The sequence below is a fragment of the Hermetia illucens genome, chromosome 2 (assembly GCF_905115235.1).
Source record: "Hermetia illucens chromosome 2, iHerIll2.2.curated.20191125, whole genome shotgun sequence".
Taxonomy (NCBI): Eukaryota; Metazoa; Arthropoda; class Insecta; order Diptera; family Stratiomyidae; genus Hermetia; species Hermetia illucens.
Genome location: NC_051850.1, coordinates 103,613,830 through 103,641,442, shown reverse-complemented (window position 1 = coordinate 103,641,442; position 27,613 = coordinate 103,613,830). Strand labels below are relative to the sequence as shown.

Here is a 27,613-nt window from a genome sequence, read left to right as displayed (position 1 = left end):
GTTATGTGGCATATTTTATGTGGTGTCTACCTATCGAATGAATTTATTCTAATAACAGCATCCATGATTTTGTCAACATTTTGGTCTAGAATCTGTTTTATGTATACAGTTTTTTACACAATAAACTTCTAGTTTACCCGACTTTGCAAATAAAAGATTTTTTAAATGCAAAACCAGTTATAATTATGTGTTTATTCGGAAGTGAAATGTCCTTTCTTCCGTGCAAAAACTCAAACTTTTTGCTTCAGTTCGATAAATTGCCTTATTAATGCATTGGTGAAAGTGAATATGAAACGAGGATTGTTTTAGCCTATTTGTTCTGCTAGTTCTGCTTCACTGGCGATTATATTTACGGTAACCCCGAGAAATACTTTCGATAATTGATACAAGACGAGGTACATCAGTAGCCCACATTACAATGATTTGTATCTTTATCACCTTATTTTACTTTCCAATATTATCTTGTCTACTACTATCTGCTCCTTCAACAGCATTACCTCCATTATCACCCGCCTATAATAACTGTTTCAGATGACTCATTCATATTCTTCCTAGACATTTACTGTCTCTCCAAACTTATCTTCTCTCATGTAGTATCTTTTCGGCCTCATATTGTCGGCAATACAAAATTTCATGTGATTATAAACACAACTACAATCAACGACAACCTGTTGATTGAAATAAGTGATACAAAATTATAAATAGCAATTCTATTCTCATGAAATAAAAGATAGTGAAAAACGAAAACAATTGAAACAATTTGGTAAAAATGAGTTAATATTATATGTATGTATTTTTAATTCAAAATTCTTCACATTAAACATCTCGTTAGAAATGTAACAGAACATTCGGTTAATATCCACAAAACAGCTCTTGGAATATTAGATTGGCTAACACGGTTTATTTTTTTACTACAGCCTAAGGAATTCTAAACGGCTGCTAGGACGACCAACAACTCGCTACAACAACCTCGCGTATCAAATGTTTTTTTTTAACTCGTGGCACAATATATCCTACTTACTACTTTTATCCAAATGGACGTTATTTTGGGTTTTTAATTTTCGATATTAAAATCCTTCAATTCACTGTGTATAGTAAGCACTTTTTATTTTTAACCACTAACAATGGAACACAATTTTGAGAATTATGTTATTCACATTGCTGAACCTTGTTCATGCCGGACTATTCGCTGAGGTATTGCATGGGTAAATCAGCAAAATATCTACGACCATTGCGATGAGCATTTTTTGCCGACAACAATATTCGTTTATTGTCGCTTTTCTCACTAGCCAAATAACCATTATCAGTCGACACTGCATTTCTCTTGCGTAAAACTATTTGAGTTAATCAAGCAATTTAGCAAGAAAATCTACCGCTGATCTGGCCATTAGCCAAATTTTGAAATATTGGGGGTTCGGTTATCTAAGACTACTCTTAAGAAAAAATTGTCAGGCTACATTTTAAAATACCATGAAATGTCACCTAAAATTGTCAGATCAGTTGTTTGTTCTTGGATGCTTTTAAGTTATATTACACTCCTCCAAAACGGAAGCAGATGTGGAACGTAGTCTTCAATGGTTTTTTTGAAATTGGATGTTATGAATACTTAGGAGCAAGATGGCCAAAAAAACTATTCGAGCTGACTAAAGACTAAGTGCAGCTTGGCTAATATGCACTTGCATGTCTCTATGTCATCGAGGGCCGGGGAGATGGGACAAGGTTTTTGAATATTTTAGCTCTCGTAGATTCATTCGTTGAAAGTAATTTGGCGTATCTAAGATCATGGTGTAAAGATCTTAAATTTTATCCTGTTTTAACCCAAAATGTTTAGTTTTCTTATCACAGTTAACACAAAACCGAAACTCGGGATTTAATCATGGGTATTTCATATATAAATATATTTCGGCGCAGGAGTGCCCATTTCTACGTCGTTGGGAGATTATAGTAACATATAGCTGGTAGATTATAAAAATAATAATATAATTTTAACTGACTTTACTATTTATTTTCAGTTGTTCAACCGAGCTTATAAAAAGCGCATAATGAAAGAACGGATGGAGAACGATCCGTGCAGAATATGTGGTTCGGCGTTGAAGACGTTGGACCATGTCATTTCTGGCTGTATTTTATGGCACTGGTGCAATATATGAACAGGCATAATGCTGTATTTAAAGTAATGCATACAAACATGGGCTAATGTCGGGAACTTGCTCGGTTTACCAAAATGAGCCGCAGGCAGTGCTTAATAGTTCTGATTACAGCATGTATTGGGACCGGTAATTTCTAATTGATTGCCACATGCCGCACAAACCTGGTGTACGGTTACTTGGCAAGACGAGTCGCTCCACTATTATTATTGGTATTGCTGTTCCACATAATAGCAACATTGCAAGGAAATACGTGGAGAAGGAAGTGAATGAGCCACTAGCTCTGAAAATCAAAGAGGACTCTCACACAGTCTGGTTCAAACCATGCAAAAATACACCATTCTGACTATGTTGTGAGTTCTCAACGGATTCTCTCACTAACCTACCACCAAGATAAGTGCTTGATACTTAGTGCTAGTATGAAGTAAAATCCGGTATCTACCGAGATTATTGATAACTCGCGCCAACGATTATGATTATTATTTTCTTGAATGTCATGTTGAAATTCACATGAACCGGCAATTTTGCCCTAGTACAAGTTTGTTTACATCGTCTTTCATGTTAGGGCCTATATTACCAAAAAATTGTGTACTTCATAGAACAAACTTAATTAATTAATTAATTAGTTAATCTGAAAAATTTAGATTTTTCTTTTTTTTTCTATGGTGCTATATTTCAATGACAGCGTTGGCCTGCCGAAATTTTCGTCTTCGCTTTTCTTGGTCGAACGATCGCTTCCTCCAATTTCAGAGAACGGACAGGATATAACGTTTGTTCCTTACTGAGTCCTGCCATCTGTTTCGCAGTTTTCCAATTTTTCTTTTTTGTTAGCAAAGATAATCCCCACAAAACTCTGCGATTGCTTACATTTTTAAGTTTTCGTGTCTGTCTGTCTGTTACACGCACTTTTCTCAGAAGGGGCTGCACCGAGTAACACTAAATTTGATGAGAAGTTGGGAACTTTGAACGCCCACTCATGTAGTGAGTTACTTCGTTCTATGTGGAACTTGAGTCTCCATACACGCAGAAGAGGGATTTAAAATGTTTGTTTTTACCAAATATAGTCGTGTGGGGTATCAAATGAAAAGTATCAATTAGTACTTTTCAATGCTGGCGTCAGCTCTGACATGCAAATGGGGGAGGAACCCAACCGAAAAATGCGAAAAAAAAATCAGGAAGCGGTGTCTAGGCTCTGAATATCTGTTTAAATGAAGTTAATATACAGTATATTACTAGTTGACAGTAAAACCTTAAGTTCATCTTAGAATCATGAAATTTAGCAGTGATATAGGCTGTAATATGTTTGGTGGAAAGTTATAATAGGCAAAAGTTTTCACTTCAGCGCAAATTCTAAGACTTTGTTCGTTTTGAGAATGATGGGGTCCTAAGTCCGCATCAACTTAATGCTGGACCGGACCAAATGGGGAGCAACTTACTCCCTCTTTTCTGGTCCACGGACCCCTCGCTTAGGGCTTGCACCCAAACTTTAAAAAAAAAGTCAAGCGACGACGGTTTTACGGTTTCTTACCGGGGCAGAGGCAAATCGTCAGACGCTAAGACTTTGACTGTCAATATCACGTTAAAGTGAATACTCTGATATAATATATGCAGGTGCAAATGGAACAAACGTCCACTGACATATGTTCATATGAGAAATACACAAAACCTTTCATATCCTAATTTTGGATTTGTTCTCTTAATGCATATTTCGATACCATGTCTTCGTTTTGGGACTTGCAATGTCGTGTAGCATTCGCTATCCGGCGTCGATATATGTCTCTGTTGAGACAGTGGTGGCTGTTTCGGCGTAGAGGCTTGGCAATATTAAGATTTTTTACTTAAAAATTTCCCTCTTATTGTACGCTCAGCAATATTATGAATGAAATCTTAACCACTAACCTAATCAATCATAATTAGTCTTCATTTACCTGATATGAATTGCACTTAATTAACAAAACAGAAGACCTTGAAAGTCCAAATTTACTTGATAATAAACCAACTTAAGGAGTCAGTTTCCAACCACTCATTAGAAGAAAATACTTTAGATATGCAAACAAGCTGAATAGTTGTTTGCTTGCTGATTCGATGTTATTGTTACTTTTACTTTCATGTACACATCGGCATTTCTACACCTGTAATGTTTTTTGAGCCACGTTTCGAAATAACAGAAAAACAATACTTGGTAACAATTATCCTGAACAATCATCAGAGTACAAGTAAACTAAACTGCTGTTTTTTCTTCTTTCTACATATGCCGCTATTTACTTATAGCTTTAGATTTGGCTGTTTTAACAAACAATAAATTTTCAAATCAAAATTTGAAAATAAAATCTTTTATTTCAAAGGTGGAATATCCCCTAAACGAAATAATATTTGGACAAATGTTCAAATGATCGAATATATATGATAATTAAACCAGATGAAAGAATATATTTACAAATGATTTGCAAATTAAGAACAGTAGTTAGAGTTTGCACGCGAGAGAATGCCATCTGTTTTTCACAGACGAAAACATATTTTGGAAATTTTCGATAAATCGCCTATACAATGGGAATATTTCTTTATTTTTCGCTTTATTGTTGTATTCTGCTATTGATGACATTATCTCATTCAACAACGGAGAACGTTCAAGGCAGCTGGTTAGAAAACATGTGAATACGTTTTCTACTTTCATCTTGCCGATCGTTTGAATATATGGCCTAAAGTTAAAATGGAGGCGACCAATTACACCAAGTGGTTCATCAACTTATGTTCATGGGACAGCGGAATCAATGCCTGACGATTGGCAACAAGGCATTATCTGTCTCATACATAAAAAGGGAGATATTACACAGTGCAGCAATTATAGAGGTATCATGTTGCTGAGTACCATCTATAAGATACTCTCCTCTATCTTGCTAGGCCGGATAGCCCCATACGCCCAGAACATCATTGGCCCATACCAAAGAGGCTTCACTCCAGACAAATCAGCAACAGATCAGATTTTTTCTCCGCGGCAAGCGATGGAAAAACTGTTGAAATATGGACAACAGTTGCACCATCTATTCATCGACTTTAAAGCCGCCTATAATAGCATAGCCAGGGTAAAACTGTACACGGCCATGAGAGAATTCGGTATCCCGACGAAATTGATAAGACTGACTAGGCTGACACTGACCAATGTGCGAGGCCAGATAAAAGCAGGAGGATCACTCTCAACACCATTCGACATCAAGAACGGTCTACGACAAGGGGATGCCCTATCATGCGTCCTCTTTAACCTGGCCCTCGAGAAAGTGATCCGTGATGCTGAGGTAAATGCAAGACGTACGATCCTCTTTAAGTCCACCACAACATCACAATCGATAACAGCTATGATGATGAAATGCGCGCACGGTTGTTGTTAGCCAACAGAGCCTATTTCAGCTTACAAAAACTGTTCCGCTCGAAACGTCTCACCATGGGTCAAAGCCCTTACTGTACAAAACAATGATCTTACCAGTCCTCATGTATTGCTCGGAGACTTGGGTTCTTAGCGAGAAGAATTGGGAACTCTTCCTTCGAGAGAAGAATCCTCCGAAGAATTTTTGGCCCCCTACATGAGGATGGACGATTCCATAGCCTACATAACGACGAAATCTATGAGTGATACCATGACCGTCAGGTTGTGGATAAAATCCGGCTCAATAGATTACGGTGGGCGGGTCACTTAATCCGTATGGATGAGGATGACCCCACCCGGAAAGTCTATAAGGGCAATATCTCTGGTAGAAAAAGAAGACGAGGCAGACCCTGCCTAAGATGGAGCGATGGCGTAGGTCAGGACGCCAGACAGCTTTGAGGCATATCGAATTGGTGAACCTCGACGCAAAACCGGGATGTCTGGAATTCCTTATTAAGGCAGACCTAGACCGGATACCGGTTGTTGTGCCGTTGATAATGATGATGAAAGTTAAAATCTGGAAAAAAAATTTTCTTGGACATCACTCTGCTTCTTAACATGTCCTATGCAGTGCTTTTGACACTTAAATGTGACTCGTACATCAACATAATTTTTAAATTGAATTTGTGAAACCACTATAGAATATATAGGTAATATTCACTGAAAACTAATAGACACTGGAACTACCTTCGCCCCTTCGGTAACGGGGTCACTTCGTCTCGATTTGGTTCGGCAATTCTCTCGGCCGGTTTTGAGTCAAAAAGTATTTAATTCACGGTCCAGCGTATCAAGTCATACGCGGTAGTTCCCGGTGAAAATATGTTCGGCGCGGATGATATAACCGTACCAACGAAGGCGTTTGGCTCACGTTTTCTTGGTGATTGGCCAAGTCGAAGTAGAGAAAGAGAAGCTTACACACATATACACATCTTGAAACGGTCGACCTACAGGATCCAGAGTAGAAAGCAGCTTCGTTTTACAGTTATTTCTTTTGTAAATTCAGTGCAAGAACTGTGTGGAGGTTGGTTGGAAAATTGAACAACGGATGTAAATTGTAAGAAGAATTCGTATTCGCTTATTAAGGATGTAACACGTTATATGTCCTTCTTTGGTGAGCGGTTCGCCGCTTATTTTACATGTACCTTCGTATCCTTCTTATATCTTATCATAGTATCGCGGTTTTACCGTATCCCGCTCGCTATCGATTCGTCTAGACCCTCTCCATATTATTTCATAGAGACCTTTTTTCGACCTTTTGAGATGCCGACCACAAACTATTTCGCCGCTAAAAAGTATAACTTGCGGCAATTAGTTAAGATCGACACCATCCCTGTAGCAAGATAATTTTTCTACTGTCAAATAAATGAAGGAGAGGTTCTGGCCCGAGTCAGTAAAGATTCATCTGCGTTGGCTTCGGCAACGAAACCTCATTTTAAGGTATTTCGTACCGCGTGATGCGAAATGCTCCTCTGAAGAAATTATAGGGGAAATGTCTTCGGCGGTTATTCGCGATTATTCCATTTGTATGAGATTCATCAACTGTGCTCAGAAAGAATTTCTTAGAACTGCGACGCTCTGTCTCGTGACTTGGGAGTTGTATCGCTTAATTGGGTGTTAACTAAACCTTACATCCAATGGTATTCCGAAGCTGCATTCAGTACAGATCGGTAGCGCTACAGCGCAACTAATTTTGCCCGCACAACGTGAAATGTCCATAGGAATTAATGGCTATTTGATCAAAAGAGATGAATATCCCAATTCGCAGCAGAATGATCTTGTGTTTGGTATGGATTTGGACTCCCGCAGCAGTACACCGTGGCACTACCGGCTAAACACCTCCCTGCCATCAGAGAAATATTCTGGAACCGTTTGATTACTTCGGGCTGGCCCTTTTAATCTTCCGGCTTCGGGAGCCTACGAGTCAAGGAATTCCTTTCAACAACGAGAGGGGAGAGGAAGAAGGGAATTATTAGTTCAGCGAACCCCTCGCCATCCGGCCCCTCCGCCGGTCGAGCTCAATCTTCTTCGCAACAAAAAGAGCTCGAACATAATGCGTGAAACGACTCCATCTGCCAGCGCTCCTCAGTATCTCTCTGACAAATTTGTTTGGATAGAGTTCCTTTGTGTCTTCATAAAATTGTTGACGAAAGCCGTCCCACCTTTCACAAGAAAAAAAAAATGTGTTCAGCGTCGTCCGCCACTTTATTGCAGAACACGCAATCAGGATCGTACCTTTCCAATTGTGCAGGTAAGACTGAAAACTTCCACGCCCACTTAAAAATTGGATAATCTCACCATATGTTAGGTTCAGCCATGGGTCTGTCGAAGAGCCGTGCAGTCCATCTGCCTTTTGGCTCATTTTGTCAACAGAGTTGCTGCTCGGTAAGTGTACGTTGACGTTCTTCACGGACAACCATTTCCCATAAATTTTCGTCCTTGCGGCTGTGGATAGCTTCAAGTTCCTTAGTCAGGAGGGCCGGTTCTGAGACAGTGTGATAAACAGGCGCCACTGACAAAGCTCCCCATCTCTGCACTTGAGAAAGGCGCCTACGATGCATCTCCTTGTCAAGTGCCTCAGTGCATACTTAAGCACCATAGAGGAGAACGGACTGCGTTGCTCTCATTAGAAGACGTTCCTTGGTAGATACTAAGCCTCCAACATTTCCCATTAGTCGACTTAAGGCTGAAACTCCAGAAGCAGCAATGTCTGCTGCTTTCATTTGCTCGAAGAATGTTATCTTTTAGTCTAGGATTAAATCAAAGTATTTAATCGCTGGTTTTGACTCTATAATCAACTTGCTAGCATTCTCTTTGTGGTCAAGATGACTACTTCGGTTTTTTTCAACGCAAGGCTGAAGCCATGAGCAGTCATACTTGTCATGTGAATATGCTAAGTCTGCTGAGCTCCGATTTTCCGGGTGACAACTTTATAGCCAAGTCCCCACGGGTCCCCGATCCCAAGTTCACGGCCCCTCGTTTTGAGCTTAGCGTCCCAAGCTTTAAAAAATTAAGTCGGGAAACCGGAAGTTTTAGAAAAAAACCTTAAAAAAACGAAAGTTATTCTACGGTTTCTTACTAAGCCAGAAGCAACTCATCAGACCCTGTAGTTTGGTAAATTCTGCCGTCCACCAGCACATAGAAGGCTTATCGCGGCTGGACGCGCCTTCGGGCCATGGAAAACTTACACGCTGCCATTAGCAGGTTCATCACTGGGTTTACGACAGTGCCTGCTATAACGCTACCGCCCCAAAGCGCCCTACAGCGCGACTCTGCTCGTTCTAAGAACTTTCACGAACTTCCCCATGTTCATCCTCGCGACGCTTCACACGCAGAGGGAACGCCAGGTTAGTGCACGTCGGCACGTAGCGTCAACCACTTCGAACGTGTTAAGTATATTTGTATGTGCGTGTGTTTTCGACTTTTTACAATTTAAACAAGTCGGAATACCGATATATATACGATATATTTCGAAATAATAACTCCGTCGTTCATATGAGTTACATAATTCTATATGATGATGACGTCATACACGTGTGCTATTGATAGTTGCATTCCCTTCAAACTTTTTGTCTAATATTATCGAATTTTGAACTTCTAGAATGAACTTAAGGGGAGTTTCCTGGTAAATTTGATGTATGTACTTTGAAACCTAGATTTTGTAAATATGCATAACTGATTTTTTTCAGTTAGATAGGTTCTGAAAACGAGACCTGTTTCACTTTTTGGGGCACACATATTGATTGCTCACTCCCCCGTGTTTCACCCAATATCACGTTCAAAAAGTACTTATTGAATCTTTTCACGTCATGACCATATTCTATAGAAAAAATATTGCTCGCCCCTTTCGCATATATGGGAACCCCCCTAACACCCATCACGAAAGTATATATCCGGCAGTTTAGGGAACACATATTCTCATGAAATTTCGTAACGATAGCTGTAATTAAATTTGAAACAACGGGGCATCAGGCGAGTGGATGACCTGCTACGAATGAACCAAAAAACCCACGTAGTTTTAACTTAAGAAAGAGGAAGATGCTCACAGTTTCCATTGATTAAGAATTATGAGACGTTTACATGGAGCAACTCGTCGAAAACGAAGAGATTTGTGGGCAAACAACTCGTGGAATTTGTCCCAAGATAACTCATTGTCAAACAACACCGTGATAATCCATTAATTTTTTACGTGCCAAGGTTAGCTAGTGTCCGGATATCTGAGTGGTTAGCGTACGGAAGGTCGCGGTTCAAATCTCACTGGTGACAGTGGAATTTGTATCGTGATTTGACGTCGGATACCAGTCGACTCAGCTGTGAATGAGTACCTGAGTCAAATCAGGGTAATAATCTCGGGTGAGCGCAATGCTGACCACATTACCTCCTACAGTGTACTGTAGTGTACCGTTACGATCTTGAATGAAGGGCTCTAATACACTTCAAGGCCCTGATCCAATATGGATTGTTGCGTCAACGATTATTATTATTAAGGTTAGCTATTACACGGAAAGTCACGACCATTGTTACTTGGAAATTTCCAAGTTCTCATAAACTTATGGCTGCATCGTGTTATAGGAGTATTCCTTTAGACGCATCTATCACATCTTATCTTATACGATGCGGTGAAACCCACTACTTCACGATGACCGGCAAGGCAGGGTCGCTCTTGACCTACATGGTGTAGTATATCGCGTAGCTAATGGCAATATGGTAATCGTACATATAAAAATGGAAAGTTCCGTCGAGACTTGGTGTTCGATAAGAATTGCCTTCAAAATATTCAAAGTTGCTTCCTTGTATGCATTTTGACTTTTGGAAGATACAATCATTGCACCTTTTGTGCCATCTTTCGACTGAAATATGTTTGAGAATTTCTTTTGGACTTGAACGTGCATATGTGAATCTGCTATAGTCATAGCTCTTTTAATTCCTGGTAAATCTTTCCTCTGATTACAATGCGGGACAAGTTTGATTGTTGACCAGTTTATAGAAATTTGATATTTTAGTCAAACTGTGTTTCAACCCGTGTGACGGGCGACTCTTTATGCATGTTTTAGATTTTTTTTTAACGATCAAAAAAAGATGAAACTTTGTATATTGTATGATATACAGTATGCAAAATTCGTATTCGTACACCCATTTTTTTACCTATTATTTGTTATTTTTAAGTCAAATATAACATTAAGAGATAAATAAATTGTATATTATTATAGCAAATGAAGAGGTTAATTCATGTACATAATAACAAGTATAAAATATATTTTAAGCTTAATAATAAAAACAGTAATTCATATAAAACTCAAAACAAAATTCGTATTCGTACACCTACAGACTTTAAACAAGTCGGGAAACCGGAAGCTGGACGCTTCAAGTACGAAAGGTTTTGTGTATTTCTTTGTAGCACGTAATATTTCCATATATTATGTAAGAGTATCCACTTTTGGGTGATATTGACATTCATAGTCTTCAATTTTCAAAGAAGCAACAAATTTGAGGTATTATAACTTTGTTAGTAATAGTGCGATTTCTACCAAACTTGGTAAGATCATGCTCTATATTATAGCCTATATCACTTCAAAATTTAATGGTACTAGGATGAACTTAAGGGGGGTTTCCAACCAATTACAAAAAATTGTAGTAATATACTATTATTAACTTTATTTAAACAGATATCGGCATGGAAGGTATTTCGGAGCCCAGGCACCATATAGTGGCAGCCTCCTGATTTTTTTCAGATTTTTCGGTTTGGCAGTTTCTGAGAATGGCCCCCTTAAAGAAGTGATCACTTTCAACCCCCCGCGCTCCCCACCCTTCCAACGAATGTCAAAACTAAGATCGGCTTTGAAAAGTACTAATCGAGACCTTTAATTTAATACCCCACATGACTATATTTGATGAAAAAAAATTTTGCACCCCCCTTTTGCATGTATGGGGACCCCCCCTTAAATTCGACGTAAAAGGATGTAATTCACTGTATGCGTGAGCGTTCACAGTTCCCACCTTTCTACCAAAATTGGTGTCAATCGCTATAACCGTCTCCGAGAAAAATGCGTGTGACGGACAGACAGACAGACAGACAGACAGACGGACAGACAGGCAGACAGACGGTAAACCGATTTTAATAAGGTTTTGTGTTTACACAAAACCTTAAAAATGTGCTAGAAATATAGTGTTAGTACTTCGTGGGAAATCCTTTTTGTTTTATTATTGCTCTAAGCCTATTTGGCATTGATTGAACTAATTTTTGGGTTAAGTTCGGTGAAATATTTTGCCATTCGGTCTGCAAGGCAGTTTTCAGGTCTTCTTTATTGCTAATACTGTAATTTTTTAAATTCTTCTTGAAAATAGACCATAAATTTTCTATTGGGTTAACGTCAGGACTCTGTGGTGTTTAAACACTTTCGACAATTGTAGAGTAGCCAAAGCCGCGTGTGAAGTGCCGTATGCTTCGGATCATTGTCCTGTTGAAATATATACTTCCTACGAATTCCTAAATTTTGTGCACTCTGATGTAAATTAGTTTTAAGAATTTGCACATATTGCTTCGCGTTCATTATTCTATCAATAAAATGCAAGTTTCCAACACCAGAAGCTGCAAAACATCCCCAAATCATCAACGAACCACCTCCATGCTTAAATGTAGGAAGCATGTTTTTTGGATATTGCCTCGTATTTTTTTCTCGCCATATACGAACCCGTCCGTCCGACAACTTTAGATTAATTTTGCACTCGTCTGAAAAAATTACTCGTTTCCAATAACGAAAATCCTTGTTTAGATATCTTTTTGCAAAGTTTAACCGTTTTCTTCTATTGACATTATTGATAAATGGCTTAGAAGCGGGAGTCCGGCTCTGTATACCGAATCTATGCAAATAATTCCGAACACTTTGGGGTGTAATTTTAATTTGGAACTGGTTTTGCAAAAGTCCTGCTAATTTCACTGCACTTATCGTGTTATCCTGTCGAACAACACGCCGAACAAACAAAATTAATCTGTTTCCATTTCTTTTTTTCTTCTCGATTCTACCAGACGAATTGTAAATCTTTACTACAGATTGAATTGTCGAGTGACTCCTATGCATAATTTTTGCAATTTGTCTCAAGGATTTACCATCCTTGTATAGCTGTATCACTGTCTTACGATCACTGTTCGAAAATTCACTACCTTTTCGACTCATTTGGAAAATTTGTTAAAGAATTAACTCTTTATTTGTAATTCCCAAAACACTTTAGCTCGAACTGTCAACCACACTTTTTCAAGAATTTACCGGTAGAATTTTACAGTGCAAAATGATTAATATCGTACAGGGATTGAGTTCAAGCCGCTAGTCGGGGTGTACGAATACGAATTTTGCTTCGATTGAATTTGGAAATTGTTCTCTTGAACAAACGGATGTAAATAAAATTTAAGATTAATGTTCTATAACAACTACATACATATTTATGTAAAAAATTGTTATATAAGATTGAACGAATTTTCTATCATTTCTCAGAAATAACCCAAAAACCCGCAAAATATAGGGTGTACGAATACGAATTTTGCATACTGTATTTATCAATATTTCAGTAGTATGTAAACAAATTTTAGACATGAAGGGCATTTTCAGATAATATTAAAAATTAATTTTTTACATGCTTTTGAAAATTTTCAAATTTTATAATTTTTGTCTTTAACAAAACCTCGATAAAATCGATTCACTGTTTGTGTGTCTGTTTGCCCCGCGCACTTTTCTCATTAACAGGAAATTCATTGGAAAGGTGAATTACGGTACTACACACTGAACCCAAGGGGAGTTCTTATACATGTAAAAGATGGGTGCGAATTTTTTTTCACCGAATATAGCCATGCGAAGAGTCAAATGAAAAGTCTCGGTTAGTGCTTTTTGTCTTAATTTTGACGTTGGGTGTAAAAGGGGGGAGTGCCGGTGCCCTGAGGAACTAATTACTTTAAGGACCCGTTCTCAAAAACTACCCAGCCATGGCATCTAGACCTCAAAATATCCCACATTACGATATCTGCTTAAATAAAGTTAATAATTGTATTATATATTCTTATATTTTGTAAATTTGCTGCAAACCTTTCCAAAACATTATGGAGACAAGTTGTAAAAGCTAAGTTGTCAGAAAATGCGTTTAAATGCTCCACTACTTAACTAAGCGCTCCAAATACCTTTTCCTCTAGCAGCTATACCTTTCCAACAATTTCCAATATTGGAAAATCATTTGGTCATTTTAAATATGTTTAAAAATCAATTTATGCAAAAATATTTAAAAAGTCGATTTTTCCAAGCCGTGTGATGACCTCTTAAAGCTTTTAACAGCGCGAACAAAAGGAAAACTGGAAATTACCAAAAGATGTATGCTCAGAAACTAAGGTAAGGTGGGCAATGGGAACTTTTAAACCACTGAAATCAATCGGAGTAGATGACATTTTCCCAGCACTAATCTAGAGAGGCCTAGGAATCATCTTAGAGTCTTCTGAGAGTGGTAAGGGGCAGCATAGCCCTGAGATATATACCAAGAACATGGAGACGGGCGAAAGTAGTCTTTATCCCGAAAGCGGATAAAAAGAATCCTTTTCACTCTATATCTTTCAAACCACTAATTTGCCTAACGTCGTTTGTACTGAAAACGGTGGGGAAGCTCATAGACAACTATATTAGAACTAACGTTCTAAAGCGTAATCCGTGTCAACACGCTTACCGGGCAGAACGGTCAACTGAAACTGCTCTGTATCTGCTGATGGATGTACTACGGGATGTCATAGAAACCAAAGAAATAGCACTGTGTGCGTTTTTGGATATCGAAGGAGCATTCGACAACGACGATTCCGTAGCCTACATAAAGACGAAATCTATGAACGATACCATGTCCGTCTGGTTGTGGATAAAATCCGACTCAACAGGTTGCGGTGGGCGGGTCCGTATCCGTATGGAAGAGGACGATCTAGTCCAGAAAGTCTATAAGGGCAATATCTATGGCAGAAAAAGAATACGAGGCAGACCCTGGCTAAGATGGAGCGAAGGCGTAGGTCATTTGGTCGCAAAACCGGGGTGTCCGGAGTTCCTTATTAAGGCAGGCTTAGACCGGATACCGGTTGTTGCGCCGTTGATGATGATGATTCGACAACACATCGCACACAGAGATACAAGATGCCCTGACCCGCAACGGAGTGGGAAACACCCTGGCTTTCTGGATGGGCAAAGTGCGGGCGGGGTACTATCGCCGCTTATGTGGAGTATGGTAATGGATGAACTTCTGGACTTGCTAACAAATACTGGAATACAGGTCTAGGGTTACGCAGACGACATTCTTTTAATCTGTAGGGGCAAATATGAAGATACCCTATGTGAGTCTAAACTGGACTAAGGGGTTCTAGTGCCTGGTGCAGGAAGGTGAGACTGCGGATTAATCCAGCCAAAACCACCATAGCACCATTCACTAGCAGACAGCTTGATCGCCTGAGAGCCATAAGGTTGCATCACATGGGGGTGAAACGAGAAACAGAGGTCAAATATTTGGGAATTACACTAGACCAAAAATTGAAAGAAAAGAAAGCTACGAGGGCTCTGATGACTTGTACGTCCATAGCAGGAAAAAAATGGGGTAATCTGGGCAGAAAGAACTAAACTCAGTGCACAATCCAGGGAGTTACACAAACTCCAAAGACTGCCATGCGTGTGTATCAGTTAGGTAATCAGGACATGCTAAACGGCATCCCTGGAGGACCTTCTTGGATTAGCCCCTCTCCATCTGCACATACAGATGCAGGTAAGGAGGGCAATATACAGGATGGGGAGAATCAGTGAGGCGGGGAGCTGCCTAAATCGAACGAAGATTGATATTCTTTCTAGGCGGTATTCTGAATTATTGATACCAAAGGATACAATGACAACGAGGTTTCACTTCGATGAGAAGTTTGAAACACGTTGGAGAAACAAGGCAAAGTGGGAGAGCGTCGCTGTGACATACGGCTTAAACCAGCAACTGATTACTTGGTGGACTGACGGATCCCTCACAGCAGAGGGAGCAGGTGTCGGGGTCATTGGTCTAAGGAAAATGTACTTTGAGCCAATGGGTAGGTACACTAGCATATTCCAACCAGGTGAACTCTAAACTGGTATGAGAATGCCTTGAGAGACTGAATACGCTCGGCTCGTCCAACAAGGTCTGGATACTCAACATGGCCTGGAATGTTGAGTTGGAAGGCAATGAGGCAGCGGACGCACTTGCCAAGAAGGACGCAGCGACGTCTTGACACGGGTCAGAACCCTTCTGTGGAATCGGAAACGGGTTCACGGCTATGACATTAACAAATGAAAAGGAACGGTTGAGGGAACTATACTGGACGGACCTACCAGGAATGGAGCAGTCCAGGGTGCTTATTGGGGGATACGAACCTAAGCGCACAGTGCTTCTTTAACCAGAGTATTGAGTCAATAAACATCTTGGCATTATGTATTGAAAGTGAAAACAACATTTTAGAATCGAGTCGGTGTCTGTCGGTCCATCTGTCTGTCTGTCATATACGAATTATTCGGAAACGGCTACACCATTTGTCACGAAAATTGGTTAGAACGTGTGATCTGTTGTTCCCTTTACTTGTAGCAAGTGTCGCCATTTTGAGTTAAGTTTAAGGGAGAACTTTTTTCATAAAATGAGGTATCAAATGAAAGGGCTCAATTAGTACTTTTCGAAACTGGTACCATATTTGATATCGGGTGAAACATAGGGGAGTGAGGGCTCAAAATATAACCATCAAAAAGGTAACAGGTTTCGTTTTCAGAACCTATCCAAACGAAAAATCTGAAAGAATCAAAGTAGTGCGTCTCTACGAAATCTAGGCCTCAAAATACATCTGGTTCCGATATCTGCATAAATAAAGTTAATAAGAGTCCATCCCAGAAGTACAAAATTTGGCATGGGTGTAAGGGATAATACAGAGTGCGGCAGCATAACTTCCTTTTTTAAAGTGCGCGCCACTCAGTTAGTTGATGTCATAGCGGAGCGCTACTTGTCTCGTTCAAGAGGGGATACTGTAAAGTTTTGTCCCGGCACGGTTCAGTCGCCATCATGCGTTGGAATAGTGAGAAGCGTGCCTTTGCCGTTGAGGTTTACTTTTCAAGCGGATGTTCGGTTATTGCAACACAGCGTGCATTTCGGAATTGGTTTAATTTAGCCCCGTTGGCTCCCGTCCGAGACCGCAAATCAATTGTTACATGGGTCACTACATTCAGACAAACTGCAAGTGCGACAAAAGGAAGAACTGGAGTCCCTCGGCCCGTTAGGTCACTTGAGAACATTGAAGCAGTGAGAGCGTCAATGTTGCGATCGCCACGGCGTTCTGCGCGCAAACACGCATCTGCCCTTGGACTATCCGATCGTTCTGTGAGAAGAATTCTTCGTGATGATCTTCATTTTTATTCCTATAAGATGACGATAATGCAGGAACTTTCAGAACATGACTTCAATTCTCGGATGAACGCGTGTGAGCTTCTTCTTGATGTCGTTCCCGAGGGTGCTATTGTTTTTTTAACGATGAAGCCCATTTTCATTTGTGTGGGTCGGTTAACAAACAAAACATGCGCTACTGGGCTGACATGAACCCTCGAGAATTGCATCAAAAGCCTTTGCATTCACCCAAAGTCACAGTGTAGTGTGCAATTTGCTCAGCTGGAATTATTGGTCCCTGCTTTTTTGAGGAAAATGAGGTTACAGTGACAGTGAATTCCGACCGGTATGTAAACATGCAAAAGCACACACTTCAAGAGCATCGATGGCTGTTTTGAGGGAACACTTTCCAGAGCGCCTTATCTCAATTAGAGGCGATTTGGAATGGCCGGCACGCTCTCCCGATCTGTCCCCTTGTGATTTTTTTCTATGGGGTTTTTTGAAATCCCGTGTTTATGTGAACCGTCCAAGAATCCTACAAGATTTGAAGACCAACATCCAAGAAGAAATTGCCAACATAACACTTGCTATGCTAACAAGAATCATGACAAACGTCAGAAATCGGTTTACGCAATGTATGGAGAATTGGGGGTGTCACCTAACAGAACTTTAGACATGTACCTACATTATAAAAAATAAATAAATATTTTCCGATGCATACAATAGTTTTTATTGAGTTTTGAAAAAAGGAAGTTATGCTGCCGCATCCTGTATAATGCACAATTTGATTTGAAGAAAATCCAGCTATTATTAACAAAGTTATAGGGGGTGAAACTTTGCCATTTTTTGTGAATTTCGTGCATTCTACAACGTGTATGACGTCGTCATTCCATATCAATTCGTCAATACCACAACAAAGTAATTTCATATGAATGGGGTCGCCAAAAATTATTTTGTTTTAGTTTTTTAGTCATTTGTATATGAATATCAATTACTCCAAACAGACATGTGTGTATGTAGGTATACAGTATATGTGTGCTAATGAAGTTTGCGGGTAGTGTCTAATTCAGATAGATAAATTTGTACATTAAACCAGCCGTATTTAATATACGTACTATATATGTACATATGTATGCTTTTGTGCACAAAGTAAATCGGAAATATGGGTACTATCAAGTTATATACTTTATATACATATATATACTTTATAAACTTTAACAGTTAACTTAATCTAAGGTTAAACATCTAGCATTTAAACTAAAAGTAACTCATACGTGTTTATCGGCGTTATGCGGCGAAGAAAGGTGACTAAAACCTCCGATCGTTGTTACCAGGTGCAGAGTTTGCAGTATATCGAAAGAGAATCTTGTTAAGTTAGGTGTTAGGTTTTCAAAGTTAATTGTTGTTGGACTATTTTACTGTACTACCTCTATAGATAAGACAAATTTTTACGATTATTCACCTCTTTCGAATTGATTCTACTTGCTCTTTCTTCTGGCGATCTACAGAAGTCTTCTGAGTCTTCACAGTGTCTTATTTTCGTTTTTCGTATCACGAGTTTCCATCCAGTCTGCACTTTGATGTATTCTTTGCAATTTAGGATTTAAATAATTTCCATCCATTTGCTGAGAACGTTGAAATCGAGCTGATCTTGTATCCTTTCAAGTCGAGTGTATCCAAAAACCAATTCATGCTTATGTTGTTTGTTGGTGTTAGGTATAGAACCTTTACGCGTTCGATTTCTATTAAAAGCAATTTATCTCAACATTTCATTTGAACCGGCCAGGAACAAAGAGGTTGAATGTCCAACCTCTTTGTACGAAAGCTGAAAGTTTTGTAAGGAGTCTTTTCAATATTAGTAGCTCTTGTTATATCCATTCCATATGCGTTGTTTGTGGCAAATATCTTTGAGTTGTCTATCATTTATCTTGATCGTTTGTTATATTCAGTTACTGTTCATTGAAGAAAGAATACTAGTTTGATATCGTGTTATTGATTTCTAACATGACATGACTTTGTAGGGGAGGGTTTGTCATAGGTTTGATTGGAACTCAGGATATAGTTTTCCGTTCACTTTTGTGTTTGATCATTAGAGACATTCTTTATTGCCATGATTTTTGTAGTTTTAGTTTTTCTATAAACTTGGGATCGGTTTTTAAATTTTTTTTATGATTAAGTCTAACATTATCCTTCGTTGCACATAAATATCATCAGATTTGAATTCTTTATCATTTATTATCACCCTGAATAAAAATATTTTTTGGTTTCGCTCAGCCTACGTGAAAACTCAACAGTTGTAGGCACACGAGTAGATTCAGTTAGTGAACAATATCCTGAATACAACATTACCATTATTTATTTATATTAACAATCAATTTCCCTATCCAAAGGATCAGTTTTATCTATTGTACTTGCGTTGAAAATGTACACAAAGCATTCTGTATTCGACGCATCGTTTGTGGAGCTATTATAGACCGCTGAATCTAAGTCATTCTTAACAAAACGATTCTGAATAATGCATTTTCCCGATTATCATATTGCCTTAAAATTAGTTTTAACAATTCTGAGATATTCATGTCTCATAACTTAATTCTTGATCGACTTTGATTCCCTTTAGATCTTGTATTACACAAATGTTTCCACGCTATAACAATCTGCAATGAGTCTCATTCTCTACATTAAAACTCACCCTTATCATTGTGTAGTAGATACCGTCTATTGGACTATTCCCACACAAGAATTACTTTCCAATTGCTTCTGATATAATAATTATAGACATTATCCAATCACAACAATTCCTTGATTGATTTCGCTTTCAACGGATATCTTGATTAGTCAAATACATGTTCCAACAAAACTCACGTGACTCTTATCGCTTTCGTTATCATTTGAATTGAATATCAAATTGAAATTGAAAATCAATTGAGATTTAATTGTTTTGCAGTTCAAAGCGGCATCAATATATGTATGTACGAGTGCTTTTAATTGTCAGCAATGCAAAATAAATGGGAATATTCAGCTGAGTGTTATCTTTACATGTATTGGGTAAACAAATATGAAATGGCAAACAGTTTAAGAAGGCTACGAAATTTGATCATAACACAGCTGGGGGGACCAAAAAACAATAGAATCTGCTGAGGATGTATTCCTTAAATCTTGCTATGGGTAAATCCACAATTTTCTAAAAATGTTTTCGTAAGTAATATTCTGTTCCAATAAAACTTTTTACCAGAAAACTGTGGGGGGGGATTCGGTTCAAGCATCATACCCTCCAAATTATCTGCTTGTGTTTCGTAGTTGATGCTGACTTCCACACAACAACGAGCGTGAACGTTAAGTTGTTAACCCTAATTCCAGTGGAAGTTAAGAGTGGACCAATTCTCAAAGGTAGTAATTGGCATTGCACCTAGAAAAAGGTAGAAAATTTATGTTGAATATAATGCCATTGACGTAAACTTTAACGCGGGTCTCTATTTGATGATACATGACACATGCAATGAGTGACATAATTCCACCTTGATTTTGAGGGGGGGAGGCGGGGGCAGCTCGTCTTGATTGATTGCGCCATTTTTCTCAGTTATAGGCTTGATTTGGATGGAGTCAAGAGGCTCTCATATCACCATTCGCCAATCCATCGTTATTTCGGTCGGCCTTTTGGTCATTTTCTATTAAATTTGGTGTTCAGAACAATCTTGCCAGATGAGTTCTCGTCAGCGCAAATTAGATGGCGTCTAGGACTCAAAATATTATCCATTGTGATATCGTATGGAGACAAAAACAACAAACACCTCAAGGCTAAGGGAGTCCCCCCAACGTTCCAAAAAGACGACATTGTAGAAGACCTAAAGGAAAGGGAAAGGGAAAAACAATAATTAATAAGCGAAGACTCCCACTGTTCATGCTTACGTCCGACAATAGTAAACGCTCAAACAAAATTCACAACCTAAGAGCTATCGCTAATATAAAGGTCAAAATAGAAACGCTGAGAAAAGTCAGCGATCTAAGATCCCAATGCATAAGATGCCAAGGTTTCAATCATAGGTTGAGTTCTCCCGAAAAACGACAAGTTGAGCGACACAAAACGAAACCAACGCCTGCTGTTAGATCCGAGAAAATAAAATACTCGCAGGTAAGGCAAGGTGCACTAACCAAAAAAATGACGTAGGTAATCAGATACTGAAAACTATTTTAGATGAACTTGAGATTTTAAATAGAAGACTTGACAAACAACAAATAGAAAGTATACAAATCTTTGACAAACTTAAGCAGTATAACGGAAGGAGATAAAAATATAACAGGAAAACCAAATGATAAATGTCCTAAAAAGCATTACCTGGAATGCAAATGGACTGCAAAAGCACCTACAAATTTGAAAGTCTTTCTTGATACTGACAAGATAGACATATGCCTTATCTCATAAAGCCACCTCACGGAGCCCACGAACGCTAAAATCCGTGGCTTTTGCTCCTATCATGCAACACGTCCCAATCAAGAAGCCAGAGGTGGAACTACATTCTTCGTTAAAGAGGATATGAGACACCATGTAGAACAGAAAATTGGAGATAAAAAAATGCAGCTTGTTACTATTGGTGCACAACTATTAAAAACAAAGTTGTGAAAATCTCCGAGGCCATACCATTTATACATAATTTTCGCCACTGGAGCGGCGATGTAAGAACGAATATTTCCGAAAAAACTGGCAATACTTGCTTTTATTCCAAAAGGTTGGCAGTATGGGCTCAATAAAAATATTATATGGCATTTTACGAACCCGCATTCGTCCGGATACGATATCCAACAGTCGTACTTAAAAAATCGTATCATGACGTTTGAAATTATAACTACTATATTATATGCTATTATAATCTCTTTCTGTTGTGTTTTACGGCGGAGTGGACTTCATGGAGTCCTAGTTTTGTTGGGTGCCTGCGAATTTAAGGACATCTTCCTGAGGAAGAAAGCGCACAGATTTTTTGTTATAGAAAACCTTACTGTAATATCATTGTCTACGTCTGAAAACGCCGACTAGCTGCATAAAAAGTGCAGAACCATCTCCTCCTTTTCTTCACATTAGCCACATCTTGCTGAGATCATCTTTCTAAATTCTACCATTTGGTAGTTTAAGGAGCAGTGCCCCTTTAAAGCCATTCTAGAGTTTTCATATACCACTTTTTACGAGACAATAAAAATGCCTGTGGCAGGAACTATGGAGCCAGAACGTTGGCGGCCTGTCAGTCTGTCATTACCAGCAATGTTATAGTGCTCAACACCATGGCTTCATATGGTTTTCTTACTTAGTGCTAATAACGCTGCCCGATTGGCAGAACAGATTCGCGTGCTACGACATCAACATTTTTGTCGCAAGCATTCTTCGGCTGCCGATAAAATTGCATATGCTCGTCTGAAATATAGTCGTCATTTTTTCGAGAAGTTGGATCATTTTCATTTCCGGGTTTTCTGAGATTCTTGAACACGATCTGAAGAGTGAAGATTATTAAGTCTATATTCCGAAAAACATCTGGCCATTCTTCCTCTATCCCCCTTTTTTGGCGATTACGACAGAGTATGTCTTCTTAAAGACAAATCTGGAAACCATATGATCGGCAGGCATTAGAACCACCTGATGCTTGCCAAGGGATGTTTCGATAGACACATGACCGTGCGATTAGCGCCTTTCCACACGCCAATGTTATCAAGCCTATTGTGCTATTAGCTGCTTTCCGTTCCATCTCCAAACAAATGGGAGATAGTTTTAAAATATCTCCGAGTGTCGCAGTGGCCATAATACTCATCGCTCCAGCAATATTTAGACAACCGAATCCTTGGATCTATGCCACCAGTCTCCTTCTGTTAGCAAAATTCAGCTTCAGCTACCATAGAATGAATGCATATGCTAAAATGGTCTCTATTGTGGTTGTATAATCCAACGAATCCCTAAGTCCGACCTGCCGTAGTCTTGCAGCAACAGAGTAATCTGACTTTGTTCCTTGATATGATGCTTCCACGCTAGCTTGAGTCGAGATGTATTCCTAAATACTTCATTGTTTGTATCTGGTGGATTTCACTTACTGTGACCGCAAAATTGCGGATAATGCCTTTGTGTCCTCCAGGACCCATAGCGAAATGCCCATTGTGAGGGGCCATAACAGAAGAGAAAGAATCCTTCCAGGTAGACAGCCCCTAAGATATCCTGGTTACACGTTCATTTCTTAAATATAGTGGCATATCGTTACTAACTTCATTTCATGAAAGTGCATCTTATGATGTTATCAGATTTTTTATTGGGATAGGTTCTAAGAAGGAGACCTGTTGCGCGATATGGTTTTCCACTTTTTAAGCTATGATTCCTTTATCCTCTAGTCGGTATTGAAAAGCACTAATTTAGCTCTTTCGTTCGATACCCGAAATGGCTAAATTTAGGGGGGGGGGGGGAATATACATCCTCTTTCACATGTAAGGGAAGCCCCCCTTAAACTCAAAACAAAGTCATTGACAGATCACACGTTCTCCATAGATTCCTTCTCAATAATCTCGGCCATTCCCTAGTAAACTTGATGCGAAAGAGAGATATTGAATCAATTTTAATAACTTTTTGTTTTACACAAAACTTTAAAAATACTCGAATCGTGATTAATCTAATCCGATGCCAGCTTCCTTATCGGCCGCGCAGATCCGAAACCCTGCGCCTGAAATCAAGCCATTATTTTTATTATTCTTTTTATTTTTATTGTTTTAGATATTGTAAAAGGATTTAAATTTTTAACTTTTAACGAGTCAAAAATTGGAAGCCTCGGGTATGAAAGGTTTTCTTATCTAAGAATATTTAAGGGCACAACTGTTTCATTTACACAAAAAATACAATTATTCAGTAATAGTAGTATTATCACCAAATTATATCATGCCTTACATTACTAGCCTATATTACTGATTTTTTTTTTGATTCTAGGATAAACTTATCCCCGTTAAGTTAAGTCAATTTCCCAAAAACAAAGTAATATACTATGATTAACATTATTTGAATAGATATCGGTATACAGTGTATTTTGAAGCCTAAACACGCTTGATGCTTTTTTTTCAGATTTTTTAATCTCTGAGAATAATTCAGTAAAAGAAATTATATTTTTCTAGCCCCCGCACTATCCTCTTTAAGCCATGTTAAACTGTTCTGCTTCGGAAAGTATTAATCAAGACCTTTCATTTGCAAACCAACATGACTATGCTCGGTGAAAAAAAAGTACCCTCCGTTTTTACCTGTATGGGGACCCCCACCCTCCTTTAACTCAATGTAGAACAATGTTACTCGTTGCATATGCTCCAACTTTCTCACCAAATGTCGTGTCAATTGGTATAGTCGTTTCTTAGGAAAGAACGTTTGGCCGACAGACAGACAATGCAGTGATTTGAATAATAATATGCAGCTCGAGTACTTTTCTTTTTAATGTAAATCCCGTTTTCAAATATTTTATAATATCGTGCTGTGATCATTTATTGGTCTATATACATATTCTACCAGTTAGTTGAATACATTTTTGGTATGGCAAGCTCCCAGAGAACTTCAAAGAAATTCTTAGGTATTACCTGTGCCAAAACCAACCAAGGCAATGAAGTAGTCATTGGATACAAATAACTCTGTAGAAATAGATGCTTTGCTATATGTGGTTTTGCTATTAATCGGGGACCCAATTATATTCAACAAGTTTATTATTAAACGCGATTCCGATTTTTCCCAATAATTGATTATGTCAAAGCCTATTGTATGGGCGACCACAATTTAATTGTCAAGAAACATAAACTTTCTTCACATATTGTGAAAGTGTTTCACGCAAATAGCCCCACGCGCTCAGAATAAGAATAGGTAATACATTTAAAACTACACGAGAATAATTAACTTGAAAACGTCACACAATTATTATTGTTAGGGTGAATCATTTATTATCATCAACGGCGCAACAACCAGCCTGCCTTAATAAGGAACTCCAGACATTCCGGTTTTGCACCAATTCGACATCCCTAAAAGCTGTCTGGCGTCCTGACCCACGTCATAGCTCCATCTCAGGCAGGGTCTTTTTTCTTGCGAAGAACCCAAGTCTCTGAGGAATACATAAGGACTGGCAAGATCATTGTCTTGTACAGTAAGAGCTTTGACCCTATGGTGAGACGTTTCGTGCGAAACAGTTTTTGTAAGCTGAAATAGGCTCTGTTGACTGCCATCATCATCGTAGCTGTTATCGGTTGTGATTTTCGACCCTAGATAGGAGAAATTATCAACGATCTCAAAGTTGTAGTGCGGTTTGATGTTGTTGGTTGGTTGATTTTTGGTGCTGACGTTACCACCATATATTTTGTCTTGCCTTCATTGATGTGCAGCCCAAGATCTCGCGCCGCCTGCCATCTGGATTAAGGCAGTTTGTACGTCTCGGGTGGTTCTTCCCATGATGTCGATATCGTCAGCATAGGCCAGTAGTTGGGTGGACTTAAAGAGGATCGTACCCCTTATATTTACCCCAGCATCACGGATCACTTTCTCCAGGGCCAGGTTAAAAAGGACGCATGATAGGGCATCCCCTTGTCGTAGATCGTTGTTGATGTCGAATGGTCTTGAAAGTGATTCTGCTGCTTTTATTTGACCTCGCACATTGGTCAGGGTCCGCCTAGTCAGTCTTATCAATTTCATCGAGATACCGAATTCTCTCATGGCCGTGTACAGTTTTACCCTTGCTATACTACTATAGACGGCTTTAAAGTCGATGAATAGATGGTGCAACTGATGTCCATATTCACAACAGTTTTTCCATCGCTTTCCGCATAGAGAAAATCTGATCTGTTGCTAATTTGCCTGGAGTGAAGCCTCTTTGGTATGGGCCTAGCCTAGCAAGACAGTTGGGGATATCTCATAGATGGTACTCAGCAACGTGATACCTCTATAATTACTGCACTGTGTGATATCTCCCTTTTTATGTATGAGACAGATAATGCCTCTTTGCCAGTTGTCAGGCATTGATTCGCTGTCCCACACCTTGAACACAAGTTAATGAACCACTTGTTGTAATTGGTCGCCTCCATATTTAACCAATTCGGCTGTAATTCCATCGGCTATTGGCTACTTATGATTTGAAGCCGATGAATTGCACGGACTGTTTCTTCCATACTCGGTGGTGGCAGTATTTGTCCGTCGTCTTCAGTTGGCGGGACCTCCAACTCGCCGATGTTCTGTTTGTTCAGTAGTTCATCAAACTACTCAACCCATCGCTCCAATATCCCCATTCTGTCGCAAATGAGATTTCCCCCCTTTGTGTCGCCAGAATGAACATCGTAGTGTGTAAGGCTTCATACTGCTGACTTGTTGATAAAACTTGCGCGCCTGGTGCGGTTGCTCCCTATACTTTTCTAGTTCACAGACTTGTTGGTTCTCTCAGGCTTCCTTTTTCCGTCTTTTTCAGGTGGTTGTGAAGATCATTTGTTGATGCTTCATCTCCAGGATCTCTGTTGACTGCGGCTATTGCGGCATACATTTCCCTCTTAGAGGTGTTGCGGAGGGCTGTGTTGTGGATGGCTTCAGTGTTAACTCTCGGACAATTACTAAAAAATATAGTAATATACTATTATTAACTTTATTTGAACAGACATCGATTTGAAAGGTATTTCGGAGCCTAGGCACCATATAGTGGCAGCCTCCTGATTTTTTTCAGATTTTTCGGGTAGGTAGTTTCTGAGAAGGGGTCCACGAAAGACTTTTTTCTTTCACCTACTTTTTTGATACTTTTTTAGTGGGAAGAATTAATTGGAATTCAATCAAATTTGGACATTATATAGTCATGTTCCGAACAACTGTTGATCTTTGTCAAAGTCTTATTAAAATCGGTTTATTGTCTGTTTGTCACAACTATTAACTCACAAACGATTACTTTCACTGATGCAAAATTTTGTAGAAAGGTGGCGTCTGTGAATCCATTGCATGCAGAGAGTAACGTAGTTCCATAGTTGATTTTAAAGAAGGGGCATAACTACAAAAGGGGGTGAATTTCTAGAATATGGTAATATGCTATTCTTAATTTTATTTGAGCAGGTATCGGATTTGGATGCACTTCGAGGCCTAGATTTTGTAAATGTGCATTACTGTGATTTTTTTTTCAGATTTTTCGGTTGGATAAGTTCTAAGAACGAGACCTGTTTTACTTTTTGGGTCATACTTCCTCACTTTCCTATGTTTCGATTGCTGGTCTCAAAGTACGTCAAGCTATGACGTGACTCGCTGTCCTTTAATTTGTTATGATGCGTTGTACCGCCTTGAAGTGTAGTTTCGACATTACATTTTCTGCTTAAAGAAGAGGAATTAGTACTTGTTTACTTGTCTTTACTGGCCTATCCGGCTCTTAGGACCAATGTTCGGGCGTGAAATTGCGTGCGAGCGTGTCTTGCAACCTCACAAGACGACTCAAAAATAAGGGCTGGGAATTACTAACTGACTAGTATATGTTTATTCACAGGTATTTATATAATATAATAATTTTGCTTACTACGTTAACTACGTTTATTAAAAGTTGTAAATTATGTAACTTACTGAGTAGGTATATGTACTATGCAGATACTAGATACTATTAAATCGGAATAATCGCAATTTACAATGCAATGCTCTTACATGCCATTACGATTTTTTTCA

The 27,613-nt window shown here is 38.9% G+C and overlaps 1 protein-coding gene across 5 annotated transcripts in view; it reads left to right on the top strand.

Moving 5' to 3' along the window:
• LOC119649714 (sodium-independent sulfate anion transporter) overlaps positions 1 to 27,613 on the top strand; it is a 78,420-nt gene that overhangs the window by 39,622 nt on the left and 11,185 nt on the right. The gene's annotated exons all lie outside the window — the stretch shown is intronic.